Below are 7309 nucleotides of genomic sequence, written 5' to 3'. Positions count from 1 at the left end.
TGTAGGTGTATGGATATTATCCTATCATTGACTGCACTGTACTTCAGGGTAGATCTTTTTCTTTTTCCCCTGTCATATTATACTTTGTATTTTGAAATATGGAGGCATATTTTAAATAGTCCTAAGGCATTTATTTATTAAACATTCTCTGCCAAGATTTCACATTATCTTAAATTTTAATTCAGTCTTTAATGTATATTTCGCTACTGACACTTTCTCTAGCAGCTATATGGTGAGCCCCATGGTCAGCTTCTTTGTTCTCTAGGTGAGCCAACTAGATGTTAATACTGCTCTGCTACAAGGTAAAAGCTCCTAATTCAAACTTGTGGAAAAAGAGTGAGACTTGTGCAAAGTGCACTTTAAGAAAAGGTACTTTTTGCTCATGGAAAGAAACCAGTGAGTCCTCTAAGAATCATAAAGGGAGAATTTTACAGTTAAGCACATGATTTGGAGTGAAAAATTGAGATCTTGCTCTGTTGGTCCAGACTGTTAATACACTTCTTGTTCTTCCTGTGGGCCCTCTTCATCAGGTATCACAAAGCCTTCATCTGTGGCATAGAGAACATTCATAATCCTCTGCAACACAGGGTCATTTCCTTGGCAAATCAATTCAATGTTCCTTAGCTTTCCAAAGTAGAAATCTCTCTTTAATGATAAACTTAGAATCCTCAAATCTTTGACAGTGAGCTTCAATACGTTGACCAGCTACATCAATTCGTCTCCTTCATCATCTCCATTATGCGTACCAGGATTCTTTCTCACTACACCTGGGCCAGCCTTAGAAGTTGCAGTAATTCTTGGTGCTGAAATGGGCCTCTGTGTAGCTGCACTGCTAGTGCTAAGAGGTTTCTTCAGTTTATTCAGAGTTGGGGCAACAAGGGAAGGAGGCTCTGTAGTTTCCTGACCTTGTCTGGCAGCTACAGGATCATAGACTTTTCCATCATGTTGTTGTTGTTGTTATGTGCCATCGAGTTGGACGCGATTCATAGTGACCCCTCCTTGGGTTTCTGAGGCAGTATCACTACGGAAGTAGATTGCCCAACCTTCCTTCCGAGGAGCGGCTGGTGGGTTTGAACCACCAGCCTTCTGATTAGCAGTCAAGCGCCTTAGGCACTATGCTACCAGAGCTCCCTTTCCATCATAGTTTGCATCAAAAAACTTTTTGAACCACTGCATAAATTTAAAATTGCTCTGAAAATTTCCTTTTACTAATTTATCCATTGGAAATTATTTTGTTAACACCCATTCTCTTAAAACCTGCTTGCAGTATTTTGAAGCTCTGGATGTATTCATGCTGCAGCTTAGCTTGGAATTTCACTTTCTTCAAGGCAATGAAGCCAGGGAACAGTATGTCAATAGGGGCTGACGACAATAGGCAGCCCCTGAGTACAATTGTTTGGTCTTTGTCAAATTCAACTGCTGGGACTCATTGATCAAAGCCAGCATGCCATGTGACATCGAGTACACATTCACTGCCATCTTCAGCTCTCAGCTAAACTGCATCCAGTGCCTATAACCAGCTCCAGTTCTGTCTTTGTCTCATTCAAACTGTCCTACACTCTTCAGGATAGATCTTGAAGTGCTCTTTTGATGATGAATGCAACTCCATTCCTCTTCAATTTGTCACTCCTGGCATAGTAGGCCATATGACTGTCTGATTCAAAATGGCCAATACCAGTACATTTCAGCTCACGAATGCCTGGGATATCGATCTTTATAAATTCCATTTCATTTTTGACAACTTCAATTTTCCTGGATTCATACTTTGTACATTCCACATTCTGATTATTATGGATGATTGCAGCTGTTTCTTCTCATTTTGAGACATACTTTTGAAATATTTTCCATAATAAATATTCAGATGTCAGAAAAAAATGCCTTTTGTCATGTGTCTCAATTTGGATTTTATAAAACAAAAGTGTTTGAACAGTCATGTGTTTGATACTCTCTTTAGTTCTTAGCAATCCTTTAGAGTAAGATGAACATGGCCAATGGACGCCGAGAACAGACAGACATTCCAACTAATCAGAAAAAAAATCTACCAATTAGTTAAAATTCTCAGATTTAAATGCATTCAATGTCAACCAAAAAGAAGGTCTTAGGGAAGTAAAACATTTTCTTGGAGAAATTTCTACTGCTTCTACCTTGGCAACAACTCCTTGGAAACAGACTAAAGTCATTGTCAGAACTAATAAATTCTATAGCAAATGCCCTTATTTCTCATGTTAACTCTTTGAACTCAAGGTCATTTCTAAGCAGATAATCTGCAAGTCTGTCTTTTGACACTTGCCCAGTTTGTAATTTAGAGGGCTTAACCATCATCAGTCCTTGTCTGTGAAGGATCCACCATTCATGAAGCTGATTGATATAGCAGATTGATTCATTCATAAAATTCTGAATAATAGCAAGAGACTGACTTTATTTCAAGATTAAATACACAAACCACACACGGCTATGCAAGAGAGATGCTGTGCATGCCTCCTGCCTTATTATACCCACCTACATCACCAGTTCAGTTTCTCACAGGTTAACATAAAGAACAAGATGAGTTGTAAAAGCATGAAATATCTTTCCCCACCCCATACAAATTCTCTAACTACAGTAAACCACAGAGAACCTTCAATTTCTTAGGGATATTATTACTTTAGAACATAAATTGACTCAGCAAGCATTTGTAAGTGCCTATTGTACACAACAACACACAGGACGCAACAACAATTGTACGTTAGGTAGTGCTGGGAAAATAAAAAAGAGAAAAATGAGGAGTTCTCTCCCTGCCTTCATGGAGATCCAAGTCTCAAAGAGAAAAGTTTATAAATAGGAAATTACAGAATTGTGAAGGGGCTATGGGAGCATGAAGGAAAGAGCAGTGAACCATGGGCTATGGAGTTGATGAAAAGGACACAATAGCAGTGATACTGGAATTATCTTGACATTTCCTGGAGTCGTGATCCCAAACATTCTGGTATCTTCTCCCCGCATTTCCTGCCTAGAAATATCATGGAAACTCCTATTCAGGGCAAGCACTAGGCACACACATGAAGTAGACTAAGTCTGTTTTCATAACTCCATACTCCTTCCCCATCAATATCCCTCAAAGCTTGGGAAATCTCAGTCAGCGTCCTGGGTAGGAAATAGCCTTCACCCAAGATGAGTTACCTAAAGAGACTTCAATGAAGGGACTCTTTGCAGAGACATGGACAAGGTTAAGGGAATAAACAAGAGACAATGAGGCACCAAGATAGTAGCAACTATGACAAGCTGTTACCACCTCTAGGTTTGAAGAGTTATATAAGAGTAACAAATGGGAGTTAGAACATGAAGAAGGAGCTATTCAGGTAAAGCTGTATTGTAAAGGGACATAGTCATTGTCAGAGACAAATACAGAAAGAGGGGAAGGAGCAAGAAAGAAATACCCCAACTTCTCTTTCCTCCTTGCTCTCCACTCTCCTCTTCTCTTTCAGTGTCTCTCATATGCTGAGCCCAAACAAAATAGCCAGTGAAAGAGCCTAGGTGATGCATTCTGTAGCAGTCAGCCTCCCAGGACACAGAGCAGGATACAATGGGACAGAAAATGAGTCTAAGGAGTCAAAAGAAGAATAACCAGCACAAAATGACCTTAACCTACTTTTTTTTTTTTTTTTTTAGGATTTGGGTGAAGATTTACAGAGTAAATTCACTTTTCATACAGCAGTTCACATATACTTTGTCTCATGTCATTGACCAAAATTTACAATGCAGCAGCTCCCCTCCCACTTCCTCCCCATAGTTACCTCCTCCCAGTGTCCATCCCTTCATACTCTTCGAGAGGCCCATTGTCTGCCAACCCTGTATATGATCTTGGATACACTCTCCATTTAGACATACATAATTGTTTAGCTTGTTCACCCATCTATCCGTCCCTATACCCATGTTTGCTTTCATTGACAACTCAGTATTGTATTTACAAAGGGGTTCATATTTGTTGTTTGTACTGCCCATGTAACTCTCTCTGTCTTTCTCATCCTCAATGCTGCCATATTGGTCACTCACATTTGGTACATTGCCCTTCTCTTCACCCAAATCAATATTTATCTCTATCTATCTAACAGCATTCCCTCCCCTTCCCTCCCACCCCTGGTAACCAACAAAGAAAATGTCCTCCAATATATAAACCTTTCCTTAACTTTCACAATAACAGACTAATACAATATTTGTCCTTTTGTGACTGACTTATTTCGCTCAGCATAATATCCTCCAAGTTCATCCACGTTATGCGGTGTTTTGCAGATTCTACATTATTCTTTAGTGTTGCATAGTATTCCATTCTTAACCTACTCTTTATAATCGACTAATTTTATTTTTCATTCCATCAGTTATCAAAGTATCAAGTGTCCACATTTAAAGGTACTATGATACTGTGGAAAAGCCATGGACTGAGGGCCAGAACACCTGGGTTCTACTTCACACTCTCTTTATTTTATTTTTATTGTGATTTGGGTGAATGTTTACAGAGTAAATTCATTTTCCATACAGCAGTTCATACATATTTTGTTTCATTACATTGACTACAATCCCCACAATGTAACAGCTCTCTTCCCACTTCCTCCCTATAGTTACCTCTTCCCTGTGTCCTTCTTTCCTACGAATTCCTGCCCCCCAGCTACTCCCTATGCACATACTGCCCTTCTGCTCTCCCATGATTGATCTCTCTAAGGAGTGTATCTACCTGATGTAAATATTCACCCCATATGCCTGTCTATTGTTTGGCTGGAAGCCAAGGAAGTGAGTTAAATTCCAAACCTGAAGGGTAAATAGGGGCCATAGTCTTGGACGTCTCATTAGGCTCTATCAGACCAGTAAACCTAGTCTTTTTTTAAATTATTTTGCATTTTGTTGCATATTGTTCTCCCACTCTATCTAGGATCTCCTGCATTGATCCATTTCTGGATGGTAGACTGTGGTAGCTGGGCACCAACTAGTTTTTCAAGCCTCATGGTCATATAGGCTGAGGTTCACATGGTCCACTAGTCCCCTTGGACTAATCTTTTCCATGTGTCTTTGGTTTTCTTCATTCTTCTTTGCTTTTGACTAGGAGAGACCCATCGTTGCATCTAGATGGTGGTTTGCAAGCTTTTAAGACCCCAGTTGCTACTCACTGAAGTAGGCTGTAGAACAGTATCTTTGTGTAGTATGTTATGCCACTGGAGCTTGATGTCCCCTGCAACCACGGTCTTGAGCCCACAGGTCCAACAACTCACTTCACCAGGGTGATTGACTGTGCCTAAGAAGTTACCATAATATTGCCCCCTTAGTTCTACTTATATGGACATTCTTACAGCACATACAAATATGTATGTAGCAATATCATCTGCCAACCTTATTTATGGTCATGGATATATTCCCTTTTGCATAGACATACTTGATCATTCAGCCTGTCGACCCATGTATTTACCCATAGATTAATGTTTGTTATCACTGATAATCCAGTATTATATATGTAAAAGGGTTTATCATTGTTGTCTGTTGTGCACCTCTCTGATACTTCACACTCTATTATGTGAGCTTTGTCAATTCTCTAGGCCTAGGTTTCCTCATCTTTAAATGAGGATATTTTCCTAGCCTTCTACAAATGGTTCGTGAGACCATTACATAAGAGAATATGTTTAGAAACTATCAATATGTGCCATGTTACTGAAGAGTTCTTCAAGAATTATATGCAGGCAATACATAAGCTTTTAACTTCTAGAAAGGAGAATGCCATCCTTTACCTCTCTCCTCCTTTCTTCTTTCCATGATTTGTCGGTTACTTTCATCTCCAATCTTTCCCATTTCTGACTTGAATGGTGGGACTTTCTGGATTACATATCCATAGAAGCAGGGACTATGTCTGTCTTGTTCACTGTCATTATCCCCAAAAGTGCCTGGCCATCAATATCTGTGGAATTAATACATGAATGATTTGGAGGGGCTTTTCCTGTCATGTTCATGAGTCATTACCAATGGTGATGGCCCAATCTGAGTTCTGAACAGTGTCTGCTAATCCCCCGAGAGTGCCAGCTCCCAGCTGGGAGAACAGTTACTTAGGGCTGAGAAGCCTGGTTGGCTTATATCCTGTGAAGGTTAAGGTTATGTGTCAACTTGGTTGGGCCATGATTTTCAGTGGTTTGACAGTTATGTAATGATGCAATTTGGAATGAAGTAATTATCCTCCATTTTATGATATGGTGTGATCACATAATGATCAGCCAATGAGGTGTAAGGGGAGTTTCTTCAGCAGTGTGGCCTTCATCCAGTATATGGATGTTCTTGCAAACCTCTGGCTTTTTTGCTCACTCTGGATCCTACATCTGACCTCCAGTTCTTGGGACTTGAGCCAATGGCCTGCCATTTTGTCTGCTGATCTTAGGGTTTGTTAGCCTACTCAGCCTGTGAGCCAGCAGCCTACCATTTTACCTGCTGATGTTGGGTTTGTCAGCCTCCACAGCCACTCCTCGGAAGGAAGGTTGGGCAATCCTACTTCCATAGTGATACTGCCACGGAAACCCAAGGAGGGGTCGCTATGAGTCGGAGCCGACTTGACAGCAAACAACAACACCAACACAGCCCCTGAGCCACCAGCCTGCCATGTGACCTGCTGATCTTGGGTTTGTCAGCCCCTGCAGCTATATGAATCAGCAGAAGCCTCCAGCCTGATAGACTTAGGACTTACCAGCCTCTACAAGTGCATAAGCCATTTCCTTGTGATAAATTTCTCTCTCACTCTCTCTATGTGTATATATATATAAGCTTCACTGGTTTTGCTTCTCTAGAGAATCCAGCCTAAGACATAGCCTATGGACTTCCCCATGTACTTGGAGCAACAGAAGGCATTTGTCTCCCCAAGGCGTCCCTTACACAATTAAAAGTTCCTCTTTCTATTTGATTAATATTTCTTACACCCAGTAAACAAGTCCAGAGCCATGGTTTTATCTTTCTTAGATCTCGTTACAATCAGCACAAATGGTGAGGAGGAAAAATATAAATAAACCTGAACAATGGATCTCTTCCCCTATTCAATGCCCCAGAAACCTTGACCACAACCCTGTAAGACTCATTCAGCTAGATAAAGGGAGAAAAAGTGAAAGAAAAGATGAGGAGCAGTGCTCAGACGGCAGGTGAGAAAAATACTCAGGGGAGTCTTTCTAGAATGGCTTCCACCGTTCAGAAGGTGAATGACATCAAATTTCCTATAGACATGAACTAGAAAACTCTTCTGCTAGTCTTTCGCTCCTCTAAGTCTTGAGCTAAATAAATATACTTTTCTGCCCCTGGCATCTTCATTATTTCA

General features: G+C 40.5%; 1 pseudogene; it reads right to left on the bottom strand.

The window, feature by feature from the left end:
- Positions 1-489: 489 nt before the first annotated feature.
- LOC103194300 lies at positions 490-1458 on the bottom strand (annotated as a pseudogene).
- Positions 1459-7309: the final 5851 nt, after the last annotated feature.

The sequence above is a fragment of the Orycteropus afer genome, unplaced genomic scaffold (genome assembly GCF_000298275.1).
Source record: "Orycteropus afer afer isolate SDZICR_OR568_19922 unplaced genomic scaffold, OryAfe1.0 scaffold00043, whole genome shotgun sequence".
Lineage (NCBI taxonomy): Eukaryota > Metazoa > Chordata > Mammalia > Tubulidentata > Orycteropodidae > Orycteropus > Orycteropus afer.
This window is presented reverse-complemented; position numbering and strand designations above follow the sequence as displayed.